The 14,394-nt window shown below is 43.0% G+C and overlaps 1 long non-coding RNA gene across 3 annotated transcripts; it reads left to right on the top strand.

Moving 5' to 3' along the window:
- Positions 1–274: 274 nt before the first annotated feature.
- On the top strand, positions 275–7,755 carry LOC108941523 (uncharacterized). 3 transcript variants are annotated; one of them, XR_003798202.1, is made up of 4 exons: positions 275–335; positions 1,092–1,158; positions 2,063–6,089; positions 6,193–7,755. It is a non-coding gene; the product is annotated as an uncharacterized LOC108941523 (long non-coding RNA). The 3 variants fall into 3 exon arrangements; XR_001966634.1 differs by having other exon boundaries at positions 2,063–2,287; positions 5,611–7,753; XR_003798201.1 differs by having other exon boundaries at positions 2,063–7,755.
- Positions 7,756–14,394: the final 6,639 nt, after the last annotated feature.

Here is a 14,394-nt window from a genome sequence, read left to right on the forward strand (position 1 = left end):
CTTTTATCGTTTTTATTTAAGTGCATTATTGGTTTTAAAATATTCTAATGTACTTTTAACGTTGGAATATGTCTATGTTCATAGTTTTCTTTATTTTCAGCGTTCAGGACTGAATCGTTTTTATATTGTGTATAGGTGTCAGGTATTTGAAAAATTTAAGCAAAGTGTTGAAAAAAGATATTTAGGTTCGACACCATTGGATAACTTAAATGCGTAAGTGCTTTCTTATTGGTCAATTCACCATGATGACGATCGAATCACACCCAATCACTGTCACCCATTTAGCGAACAATAATGACGGAAGGGTGCGTACGTACAATGGACGAACGACGTAGGTAAGACATTTGATTGTGTTTTTAATATACGTTTAAAGTATAGCTTAGTTACATCTAAAGGTCACCTGAGATAGAAATAAACACATGCTTGTATCGGTTAAAGAAGACTTTTTTGTAGGTGAAATTAGATTTTTTTTTTTTTAAAAAATTCCTCAGCTGCTGCTGGCCAGGCTTGTGCTCGATACGTTGCCGTTTTTCTACTGCTCTCGTTCCCTAAATTTTGAACCGTCACACAGTGTCCGTGTTAATTTTTTCGGTTCTGGTTCACGATCGATTCTGTGTGCGGATTCATTGCTGTCAAAAGAAAGTGTAAAGCGCTCTGTGTTGTTAGTGTGTTTCCGAGAAGCGCGCTCAGCGCCAACACAGCTGCACGTGGCGTTCCACTTAACTTATGATGCGCGCGCGGTGCTCCGCCGTCGGCCGCTGCCTTGTGTACGAACGGGCGGTTGCGCGCGGCCTACTGGTGCGGTAGCCGGGCCGCCGTCGTGAGCTCAGCTTCGCACACAAACTAAAGAAAGAATGGGTTTATGTGTGTCGCCTCATAATAATTAAGCATGTTTAAAGGCTAAGTAAAGCGTTACCTCTGTTTAAAATTTAAGCAGATTTCCAAATGTTTTATTGTTGTTTTTCCATCAGTCAGTATTATTACATGAGTACTTGTGATATACTTGATGTATTTGCAAATGTACAGCAGTAGTGCAGCTAGTAGCGCTGGTTTCACTTTGCATGCATGTTTGCCCCTTATTTCCTGTCCAGGGCACACCCTGCCTCACTCTCTGCCTTTGGAATAAGCTCTGGACCACCATGACCCTGCATTCACCAGGTGATTATTGATAATGGATGGGTGACTTACTGAAAATAATACTTTACGAATAAGTCTGTAGCGGGGGAATGTCCCTAGTGACTACAGCCTGAGATTTGCCTCACTACATCATCTTTAGATCTTATTAATTTATCTGATGCTTTTCTCTGAAGTGACTTATAATGATTTATACAGCTGGGTAACTTTTACTAGAACAATTTTTAAGTGTCTTTCAACAATTTAGCAGTTAACAGACCAATTTAGAAGCAGTTTCTTCTGACGACCTGTAGCAGTTGACTTCTGCAGATGTGGATATGATGACATCAGAGACTGGTGCTGGTGTGAATGGTTGCGTGGATGGGAAAGGTAGCTTTTATGGTACATTGACAGTTTAGTGAAAAATACACAACAAATGGACTAATTGAACACATAGTGAGTAGCACCTAATTTAGTGGAGACTGAGAGGCGGCACGAGTGTGTTTGAGTGTTTGACCTCAGCCTGTAGGGCCTGTCGGTAGGGGGTGCTGAAGATCTGTGTCAGTGCTGATCTTGGAGTGCATCTGAGGCCTGTCACCCCTTTGGGGTCTCACTGTGACTGTGCTGATGATTATAGACCCAAACACCCCCTCCTTGGCCTACGCACCTGAGTCTCGTCCAGCAGCAGGCTCTGAGCCTGCTGCTGGGGTCTGATCCACCTGCAAGTCACCGTCTGCTAGTCGGATGCTCTTTACACACAATCAGGCTGCGGACAGAAACATGGTGGTATGCATCCACCCAATATTATTGTAAACTGAAACAGAAATTGAAATCTTTGGCACCTAAGTAATAAGAATTCCAGATAGATATGAAGTATACAAAATGTTTACTTTGAAGTCACACTCTACATGAAATGTACTTTTATATGTTTGTTTCATATTTTTTGCAGGGATTGTATGTCCCCTTGCATAACTCCATATTAAAAGACGCACATGGTCTGGAAACTTAAAAAGTATACTTGCCTGCAGTGAATTCCATGGATGCATCATGTCCTCTGGACCACTCAATGTGTAAATGACCCTGGATGATCCTGCATGACATGCTGTTGTCCAGTGCCAATTCACATGGATGCACACTCATCCAGTCATACCAACGGGCTATTGAAGTGGAACAGGTGATCTGAAATATTTTTCATATAAAGTTGTGTAATTCTTACCCATTTCAAATTCAAATTTTGTCACATACACAACCATACACAGTATGATGTGCAGTGAAATGCTTTATACAGCTGACATAACAATCTAAAAGGACAAATAACAGGTACTAAAATCAAAAAAAAAATCTATTTATGCATATGTAAGAGCAAAATATATAAATATCTATAAACAGATGTGCAACAAATTATAAAAATTTGTGTGGCATAAGATGTAGTGCAATATGGTTTGTGCAGGATCACACAGCTAGTTCAGTTTGAGTTTGTATATATGAAATGGAATAGCAGAGGTGGAGTGGTTCCTGGAGGTGACTGGTTTTTAGTCCTTGGTGTTGTATTGGTTGAGGGCCCAAACAGCCTGAGGGAAGAAACTCCTCTTCATCCTCTCTGTGTTGGCCTTTAGGGAGCGGAAATGCTTCACTGACCGCAACAGAGAGAAGAGTCCGTTCCTTGAATGGCTGAGGTCTTTCACTATTTTCCTGGCCTTGTTCCAGCATCACTTGCTGTAGATAGACTGCAGGTCAGGGAGCTCCATTCGGATGGTACATTCAGCTGAACGCACCACCTTCTGTAGAGCCCGTCTGTCCTGCTGGGTGCTGTTCCCAAACCAGACTGTGATGCTTCCTGTCAGGATACTCTCAATGGTGCAGGTGTAAAAGTTCCTTACCACCTTAGAGGGCAGTCTGAAGTCTCTCAGGTGTCTAAGGTGGTAGAGATGCTGCTGGGCCTTCTTCACCAAGGTGTTAACATGACAGGACATGACAAGTCCTGCATGATGTGAACACCCAGGTACCGGAAACTGTCCACTCTCTCCACTGGAGTCCCATTGATCATGAGGGGTTGGTAGCTCCTCTTTTGCTTTGTGCTGAAGTCCACAATCAACTCCTTAGTCTTGCTGACATTCATGAGGTGGTTGTTTTCCTGGCACCAGTGCTCCAGGCGTGTTATCTCCTCCAGGTAGGCCTTCTCGTTGTCAGAGATCAGGCCCACCGCAACAGTGTCGTCAGCAAATTTGATTATGGTGATGGAGTTGGAAGTGGCCACGCAGTCATATGTGTACAGTGAGTACAGCAGGGGACTCAGAACACAACCCTGTGGGGCTCCAGTGCTGAGGGTGAGGGTGGGTGAGGCATGTCTGCCCACCTGAACTGCTTGTGGTCTGTCCGTGAGAAAGTTGGGAGATCCACTGGCAAAGAGATGAGCTCAGTCCCAGGTCCTCCAACTTGGTGGTGAGTTTGGAGGGAATTATGGTGTTAAATGCTGAGCTGTAGTCAACAAACAGCATTTTAACATAATTTCCCTTCCTGGTGTCCAGATGACTCAGTGCTGTGTAAAGGAGGTACACGATGGCATCCTCTGTGGAACGGTTGGAATGGTATGCAAACTGAAGTGGGTCCAGTGTGTCAGGTAATGAAGAGGTGAAGTCTCTGACCAGTCTCTCAAAGCACTTCATCACAACTGAAGTCAGGGCTACTGGGCGATAGTCGTTGAGGCAGGCAAGCTGTGGTGTCTTCGGGACAGGGACAATGGTAGACTGCTTGAAGCATGTGGGGATTGTTGAGTGCTCCAGGGAGAGGTTGAATATCTCCGTGAACACCAGTGCTAGCTGGTCCATGCAGCTCTTAGGACCTGACCTGAGATGCCATCTGGTCCTGCTGCCTTCCTGGTGTTCGCCCTCCTCACCTCATGTTCTGAGATGGTGAAAGCATTATCCGCCCTGGCATTGTCTGCATGCAAGCTGGCAATTGCGCTGATAGCCCCATTAGCACCTTCAGCAACGGCAGCGCTGTTAGTGCCGGTAGCAGCATTAGCTGCAGCTTCGAAGCAAGCGTAGAAGGTGTTTATCTCGTCTGCCAGAGAAGCATCTGCATTCACCATTCTGGAGGATGGTGCTTTGTAGTCTGTAATTGTTCTTAGTCCCTGCCATAGGCTTCTAGAGTCACTCTGCTGGAACTGTGACCCTAGTTTCCTTCTATAGCGCTACTTTGCCTCCTTCACCGCTCTGCGCATGTTGTAGGACGCAGCCTTGTACTCCTCCATGTTCCTGGTAGCAAGCCCCATGTTGTAGGCAGCGGTGTGAGATCTCAGAGCGTCGCGGATGGTTTTGTCCACCCACGGCTTCTGGTTGGGAAGCGTTTTGATGATTGTTTTGTTCACTGAATCCCACAACCACTTCCGTAAATTCGTTGTCATCAGAGCTTTGCCGGAACATGTCCCAGTCTGCGTCTTCTAGCACGTCCTGCAAGGTGGCCACTGATTGGTCCGTCCAGCGTGCGACCTCCCTCTTGACCGGAGCTTCCTGTTTCAGCCTTTGTTTGTATCTAGGCATGAGGAAGATGGTGGCATGGTCTTATTTCCCAAACGGTGGAAGAGACTGTGCCTTGTAGCCCCCTTTGAATGGTGTGTAACAGTGGTCTAGTATCCTTTCGCCCCTGGTGGGGCAGCTAATGTGCTGGTGGAGATTTGGCACTACGCGTTTGAGGTTGGCACTGTTGAAGTCCCCAGCCACAATGAGCGCAGTGTCTGGATGAACAGTCTGTGTGTAGGTGAGCGCTTCATGTGTCGCACCAGCTGCTGTTCACCATTAAACATACTCCACTTGACTTCCCTGACTCAAGTGTTCTGTCCATGCGATAAACCGAGAAGAACTCATCCGGCTGGATGGCTGGGGTCAGCCATGTCTCCGTGAAGGAGAGGAGGTTGCAGTCCCGAATGTCTCTCTGGAACTTAACCTGGGCTCTGAGGACGTCCAGCTTGTTTTCCAGAGACTGGACGTTGGCTAACGGGATACTAGGCAGGGGAGTGCAGTGTGTGCGAGCCCTCAGCCTGTTCCTGACGCTGGCTCGTTTTCTTCGGGGTCTGCGCCACGTGTCGCGTCCTTTGTTCGTTCTCAGGATCTCAGTCGGCCAGCTGGGAGCTGGTGTTAAAGTCGTATGGTGGGTGGCATGTGTACCAATAGAAATAAGAGTATTTCTATCGTAGCTGATAGATTCTGAACATCCTACTGAAATTACACAAATTTCGGCAAGTAAGACAAGCTTGCCAAAATTTGTCCAAGATAGAGACCAATACCTGGACTGTAGCAGTACCTTCATTCATCAATACAAATCAGATTTTGCAAAATATGCACAGTGGAAGGCTATAGTAACACAGCATGGCATTGAGAAAGGAACTCTGTGGTCACACGGTAGATATTCCAGAATCTGAAGATAGTGACCAGGTCAGGAAGAAGCATATCTCGTCACTCATCTACAAGATCAGTCACTGAAACCTTCCTTTTGTAGGCTTCCCATCTTCTTCCATAAGTGGTTCACAGAGAAGCTTTCCAGTACTTGCTTTACCTGTAGACTTTACCTGAAAATGCTGGAATACCTGCAATTCAGAAGATAGCATATGACAGTCTCGATGTCATTATGCCTTTTTGGCAGATATCTCGCACAGACACTGACCAGGCAAAATGCAGTGCTGCATTTTTTGAAACTCCATGACAAGCACAGAACTCTAATGAAAAACAAGAGGAGACAAAGTGACCCAGGAGGATGTGTTAAAATTGGGGAGTCTGTTTGATGAAGGAGCCCCAGATGCAGTTCAGGAAATAGAGCAGAATAGACCACTAAGCAAAGAGGAAAAAGATGAGGACATAGTTCCACATTGACCGAAGAACTGACAGAAGACATCATATGTCTGAACATGACAAAATTTGACACGAGGGCTATTCAATGGACAATTAGGATAGAACGATTACAACAGAGAGAAGAACATGGTAAGATATCTGTATGATTATAGAACTTAATGAATGTTACTTTCTATAACTAACTGGAAAAGTGTTTAAAATTAACTTACACTGTACCATTTAACAATTGCAGATGAACATGCAGCAGCAGATCTGTACAATAACATCACTGATCATTCTGAGGCATCTGACAGTGACAAGAATACAAGTGACATGGAACTAACGATCCAGAAGTCCAAAGCACCAGGGATATGTTATAGGTTATTGAGTACAATAGACAACAGTTTGAGAGTTTCGGGAAAAGTTGTCTCTGTGACTGAAAAGTTAATGTTTCATATGGTTAAGCATTACATGTTTTTATGATGTTTTTGGTTATTAATTTTGAAAGGACATTTTAGACTGTAATATAGCTTAGAAAATTAAGCTAAACACACACTGTCTACAACTGCTTGTCCCGAGGTGAACCAGTGCCTAACAAGGGGCGCAAGGCTGGAGGAAGAGGGGACACACCCTGGACTGGATGCCAATCTGCCACAATTGGCACCCAGAAGTGTGGAAGAAAACTCCTGTAGCAATAAAACCACTCAAGTGGTCACTGAGTGAAATTCTCCTTGATGGCATTTACTCTTGAAATGTAGTTTTGTCACTAATAACACGATGGCTTTTTTCCTCGTCCTCTTTTAGCTGCAGTGAATCAGGCCATTCGCTCTGTAAAGAACAGACTGAAGAACTGTTTCCCTGGAACACTTATACATTTATGCTGATATTCAACAGAGAAAGATATTCTTATGTTCCTGGACAATAAGTAAGTAATAATGATCACAAACAAGGTGGCAGAGACAAGTGACCTGCTGAGGAGACTTACTTTTTAATGTGGGACACTCTGTCAACATTCTCCTTAGAAATTATCCTGTAATTTCAGGTTATCTGCAGAAATTAAATTGATTTCTAATGAGCTGATGTTTCATTATTGTTTTTTCAACTGGCCACATGGAGTTTTGTTAGTTAATGGTGCCATGACAACTACATTATAATGTATTGCTGTTCAAGACTGCTAGGGGGTGGTCTACAGCAATTACTCCCAGGTTGAAAGTGAGTCTTGCTGCGGTTGAGAGCCTATCGCAGAATTGCTGCGGGGAACACCATGGATGGGACACCAGTCCATTGCAGTGTAGTCACACATGCACACCTATTCACACACTATGGCCAAATTAATATCACCAGTTCACCTTAACTGCAGGTCTTTGGAATGTTAAAAGGAACCCAGAGCATTCCCACACAGACATGGGAAGAACATAAAAACTTCACACAGACTGAGCCAGCTTCAAATCTATGCTCAAACAGCTCAAGTACTGTCAGATGACAGTGGTACCCACTGCAACACCATGCTGCCCAATAAAATGTCTAATATTTTAATTATTTTTTAAATATTAAAAAAATTACATTAGCTATGCGTAAGTTTAGTAAATCCAGTCTGCTTGCACTCCACGTGGGTTCCACGCTAGTAGAAGAATTTTTACAAACAGCCATCATTGTCTTAATGAGTACAATGAGTCCTCACTCTGCCGGGGAGGTGAGTGACCTCTTAACTGAGTGGCACTGCATTGTGTCCCACCACACTCTGCACTCCCTCTCTTCAATCATGATCTCTATCTTGCATTTAAATATGTTTTGGTGTTTGCATTTAAGCAGCTGCCTATTCATTCACTTATTTCTTAAATTTTTTATATGTTTGGTTAATTGTGTGTGTAGGTATGTACATATGTCATATTTGTGCATATATGAAACTCTGATAAACCTGACCCTGGGTCATGTTTGAGCCATCTTGTTTATAATGAAGAAAAAAAGGAACGTTTCTGTTTATTAAGATGGCAATACCTAACTCTTTTGTTTGAGCTAAAGTAGGACAAGATGTGTTTGAACTGTGGGAGAAAATCAGCACCTGGAGGAAACTGCACAAACATGAGGAAAACATTCAGACTTGGCACAGACGAACTGGGGATCAACGGGACAATCACACACACACACATTTTCAGAACCGCTTGTCCCATACGGGGTCACGGAGCCTACCCGGTAACACAGGGCGTAAGGCCGGAAGGGGAGGGGACACACCCAGGACGGGACGCCAGTCCGCCGCAAGGCACCCCAAGCGGGACTCGAACCCCAGACCCACCGGAGAGCAGGACTGCGGTCCAACCCACTGCGCCACCGCACCCCTTCCACGGGACAATCAATGAATGCACATTTGTTCTCTGAATTACATGGTCTTCATGATCCAGGTAAATTTTAGTGAACAGTTAATGTAACTTTACTGAAAAGTAGTGGTGTAACCCTGTAATACAATCAGTAATAATAGCAAAACCAACATTCTCTTGAGATAAATAAGAGAAGAAAGTGCGAGAAAGAACAATATCACACTTGAACAAAAGAAACACTGTTGTGAACAAGAACCCTAAGAACACCCCCCCCCCTCCCCAGTGAACTAATGGGTCACAGAGGGAGCTATGCATATGGAGTGCAAACATCTCCACCCTTCTCCTCTTCATTAGTTCTGATAACATTGACTGTCAACAACACATTGTGAATACAGAAGAAGAAAGTATGACTCCACACTAATAAATTATAAAGTACTGTAAGGTTCCTGAAAAAAAGGAACTCTGCATATTTCACAGTACTGAGTCACCAGTGATGAGGACCTTGTTGTTGATGGATATGCTACTGAGGGCATGAAATGTATTTTTGCTCTAAACCTGTGGTTTGGTTTGGTCTTAGCATGATATGTTGTGGCTACATCATGCCAAGATCGAAAAAGCTTGCTAAAGCCCTTAGAAGAAAGAATGTTGGTATGATAAAGATTGTGTATGTCTATGAAGTGTTTTAAAGCCATTTCCAAGCAATTGGTTGTAAACCATTCCACTGGCTGAAAGATTATCTACAAATGGAGAAAATGTTTAAGCCACTGGCAATCTATCCAGGCCAAGGCATCCCACCAAATTCAGCCCAAGAGCTGACAATGTTCTGGAGGAAGCCTCTAACAACCCAAGAAAACGTTAACTGATTCACAGCCAAGTCTAGTCTTTTCAAAGTTAAGTAGCGGTTGCATGACTTCACATTTTTTAAAGTCCACAGTTATGTGGTAAAAGTCGAGTCGATGTCGACTAATCGCTGATGATGCCATGAATACAAATGCAGGAGAAAGGAATGCTTTGCAACAACCAACAATCTGTATTATCAAACTGAATGCATATGCTGACAACAGATAGCTCATACATAGGCTATATACTGTATATAAATAATGTATAACAGATAAGATGGGACATCGTAACCAGGTTCAAAAAATGCTGTTTGTTTTGTTCTTTGTTTTAAAAATGAAAAACAAATTATGAATTAATTATGTTTAAAAACAATTTTTTGCTCAGAATGGAAAATATTTAAAATATGCCTCATTTGTAGTTTCTTGTCGTCTTATTTTTTGACTTTGAGTTATTTCATTTTGTGGTATTCTTGAACAACCTGCATGTAAACGAATTGAAACCGCACATAATCCATTAGTGCCTTCATACAAAATGCTGGCTTCGCTCCAAGTTATTGATCATAAGTTAATATGGATCAATAGGTGCTTTTCAAAAGCATCAAGAGAGTTTTCTCTTCCTGGATGCTGGGCTGCGCACACAATCTTCGGACACTCATTGCAGAACAACCCTACTCAGCACCATGTTGTATTAGATTGTCTGAGGTCTCTGAATATGTTGCTTTTGTTTCATCATGTTATCATTTGCACAAATAGCTCCAGAGTAGACATTTTTTCAGAAGAAAAGACCACCAATGAAGATCACTTTTACAGCCAGGTTAGGCTACTTGTTCTGTGTTTACGTTCATTTTTTTTTAGCTGAAACCAGTCCAATGAAAACAGACATGAGCACCACACCCACCTGTTACAGTCACTCATCCATACATCAGTGGAACACACTCTCTCTGTCACTCACATACTATGGGTGAACCTGAACACCATGTCTTTGGACTGTGGGAGGAAATCCACAAAGACAACATGCAAACTCCACACAAATGAGTGGGGATCAAACCCACATCCTCTTGCACCACCCAGGCACTGTGAGACATTAGCATTTCTCGCTGGGCCACCATACTGTTAGATTGGAAATATTGCGCACTTTAGGGCATTCATAATATTTGGTATTGTGAGATTTTGATTTCTACACTTTGTATGATTAAATGAAAATAGAAAATTAATAAGTCCTTTTCTTTTTTGTGTGTGTGCTCAGAAACAATAAAAAACCATTTTTCTCATTTTTCTGTTAATTCACACACACACACACACACACACACACACACATTTTCTGAACCGCTTGTCCCATACGGGGTCACGGGGAACCGGAGCCTAACCCGGCAACACAGGGCGTAAGGCTGGAGGGGGATGGGACACACCCAGGACGGGACGCCAGTCCGTCGCAAGGCACCCCAAGCGGGACTCGAACCCCAGACCCACCGGAGAGCAGGACCCGGTCCAATCCACTGCGCCACCGCACCCCCTATCTCTGTTAATTCATTTTGTTTTTAATTTTTAAAACAAAAAAACGAGTATAAAGGCATGATCGTACATGGATTGATTTGGTAGTCTTAGTGGATGCCTTTTCAGATGACTGCATTGCACTTGTACTTTTGCTGTACTTCAGGATAGACTCGTATATTTTGCAAGTGACAGAAGCGCAGGCTTCATCTTTAGTGGAGTTTTTCCCACATGCTTGATGAACCGCTGCTGTTTTGCTGCAATGACCCACCAGGCTCCTCACCTGTTGTCTTCTTGGAGGCGTCCATCATGTTAGTTTCAATCACCTGATCAGTGACTAGTCGACGTCAAGCTACAACAGACGGCACTGGAGACAGCAGGTGCGGTGCTTGTCTGTGGTTTTATTCACTTCCCGGTTGGGGAGAAGGAAGGGGAGAAAAAGGGGGGACGGATCTGGTAAGATGGGGCTTCGATGGGGTCGGTTAGGACAGGGGCCTCGGACTGGTCCTGGCGACAGCATCCGTGGGCTCGTGCTCGGGTTCGGGTTCACCTGCGCGTGTTGGCTCTCCTCCTCCGTCTCTCTGCCTCACTGCCGGGCACAGGGGAAGAAATAGGGAACGTAATTAGCCCCAGCTGTGGTGGCTTCATTCCCATCTCTGCCTCAGCGTGCCACACTAGCTTAAAGAGTCATCGCAGAACAGTAAAGTCGACAAATCGACTCATCTGTGCAACTCCTATGTCAAGTCAACCATTTGAATGAGGCTGTATAAGAATACACATAGATGTACAACTGAAGTATACCAGACAAGAGAATCAGGACTATTGGAGTAATGTGCTCTGGAAGGATGAAACAAACTTAAAGCTATTTGGACACAATGTCAGAATGTCCTGTTCGGCAAAAGCCTTAAGCTGTTCTTTGACCAAAAGAACTTTATCAAAAATAACTGAATCCAGCATGCCTTGGGGGATTATTCCCCAAAAAAATTACTCAAACTGTCAAATTGTCTTAGCACATGCTCTCCCCTTGTTTTATTTATTGTGCTCCTATACCTCACGCCATTGTCTTTAGTGTCTAGTGTTTTATTGCCTTTAGTGCTGCAGTGTAAATTACATGTCCTGTATACTTTTCTTTTTGTACTGCACATTATATGTAAATCTTTTTGGAATTATTTATATTGTCTGTGCATATTGTATATTATGTATATTGTCATCAGATTCAAAATTCATTACATTGCACTTGTCTGAAATGGCACAGAGGTCCAAAGAGAAACAAAATTTTGTTCCCCTGTATGTGTAACTCACCTATAGGTAGAACGACCATAAAGTTCACATTGAACTTTACGCTAACTATGAAGCATAGTAGCGGAAGCAGTATGGTTTATGTTTATTATGTTAACATTTATTCATTCATTGTTATCAGTCCACACCTTATTCGTTCAAGGTGATTTACACAGCTAAATACACTACTTACAATGGGTCATTCATCTATACACCAGTGAAGCACACTTTCTCCCTGTAACACACACACACACACGCTGTGAGTGACTTTCAGAGTCATCAATCCACCCAAACAGCACGTTTTTGGCCTTTGGGTTGAAGATGCTGTTCTGCCTTGGAGCCTAGACAACTTGCCATCATAGTCGACCATAACTTCCGCATTGTACCAGAGAATACTTGAGAAGATTATGAAGCTATCTGTCAAAAATGCTGAAGCTGAACCATAAGTCTCTTCATGGATGTATGATCACCACCTCAAACTCAACCTTTCCAAAACAGAGATTCTTCACCTCCCAGCTGGCCTGTCCTGCTGTCACAACCTCTCGATCAAACTGGACAACTCACTCATTTCGCCTAGCTCCTTTGCTAAGAGTCTGGGAGTTACGACTGATGCGAGTCTGTCATTCTCTCAACATATTGAAGCCACAACCCAGTCCTGCAGATACATCCTGCATAATATTTGTAGGATCCGTCCCTACCTCACAACTGACTCCGCCCAACTACTTGTCCAGGCCATGGTGACTTCCCGTCTGGACTACTGCAACTCTCTTCTGTGTGACCTTCCTACTAATGCCATGAAACCTCTGCAGCTTCTACAGAATGCTGCTGCACGAGTTGTGTTTGATTTGCCAAAGTGCTCCCATGTATCTCCTCTACTCATCTCTCTGCACTGGCTTCCTATAGTTGCCCGAATCAAATTCAAAACCCTGGTTACTGTGTACAAATGCATCAATAGAACTGCTCCCGGCTATTTACAGGACTTGATCAACCGGTACACCCCAGCCAGGCCCCTTCGCTCATCTACTTCTGCTCGCTTGGTGGTCCCGCGCACAAAAGGCAAAGCTCGGAGGTTCTCGGTTCTGGGTCCGTTGTAGTGGAATAACCTTCCCCTGTCACTCAGAACTGCGGAAACTCTCTATTTTCAAGAAGGCTCAGAAAACCCACCTTTTCCAGATCCACTTTACCCAAGATCTCTCCAGCTCATCTATGGTGTAACTGTTCACGCATCGTAACTCCAGAAGCATCCCCAGATACAACCTTTATTCAGCCATTACTCTGGTATTGTACTGCTTATTTGTGTATCTTATAATATTTAATTAAAAAAAAATTGGTGTGGGTATAGGGATTTATGTGTCTTATGCACCTACTTGAGCGATGAACCTCGGTGCAGCAAGTGGTAGGGAACAAACTAGGTTTGTATGAGACTTTCATGTCTGCAGCTATGTCTCCTTCTCTCAATGTAATGCATACATTGTTCTTTTGCTGAGATGTACATTGCTTTGGACAAAAGTGTCTGCTAAATGAATAAATGTAGATGTAAATGTAAATGTAAATGGACCTTGGAACAGTACAATGACCCAAAACACTCAAGCAACTCCATGAAAAATGGCTCTAAAAGAAGAAATGAAGGGTTATGGAATTGTAAACTCAAAGCCAAGACTTTAACTCGAAGCTGGCAGTATATGTGAGAAAGCCCTCAAACATCATACAGTTGATAGAGTTCCAATAAGGAGCAGTGGGCAGAAAACTCTCCTAGCTGATGTAGGAGAAAGATTGTAAGAAATTGTAAGAAAGGCCAACTGCCAGCTGTTGAAGTTAGGTGGTGTACTTATATTTTCAAAAAATAGAAAACTGCATTTCTGCCTTTTTTATTGAAGTAATAATTGCAAAGAATCATTTTCACACTTACTTGTTTAATGAGATTATCTTTATTTATCAATTTTGTGGAAATGAAGAACAATGCAGAGGTTCGGTAGGATGTCGATGCTGTCGTTAATGATAATAAATGTAATACAATTTAAAAGACCTTGATTTCTGTTCACAGCAAAACTGAAATAAAATGTAATTTAACTGTATCTGGCCCTTTACCAATGTTGAATAAAGACTCTAAACTATAAAATCTACTGAGTGATCCACAAAATTACAAATAGTCATAATTAATTCAGTTTTCTGAATTGAGAGGGAAAAAGAGGAGAAAAGTGAAGAAACTGTATAAAGGGAGAATATGGAGTGATAAAATAACAGGGCTACTTGGAACAAATGAGAAGGTCATTGAATGTTTTTTGAACACAAACCCCACTCTTTCCAATTCCTTCCCTCTTTGATCCCCTCTCTATTTCCTTCGGCACAGGTAATTTCACCTCCCTACTTAGATCTTTGCTTTCACATGACCGTGGCATTTCATGAGCGTTATGCTTTTCATGCTCTTCACGTACTCTGTTTAGCATAAATTAAAAATGTGTGGCATCACAGGGCTATTGCAGTATACAGCGTAGCTCTGCCAAAAAAGTGAAATGTTACTCAAATTATTTT

This window comes from Scleropages formosus, chromosome 15, assembly GCF_900964775.1.
Source record: "Scleropages formosus chromosome 15, fSclFor1.1, whole genome shotgun sequence".
NCBI lineage: Eukaryota > Metazoa > Chordata > Actinopteri > Osteoglossiformes > Osteoglossidae > Scleropages > Scleropages formosus.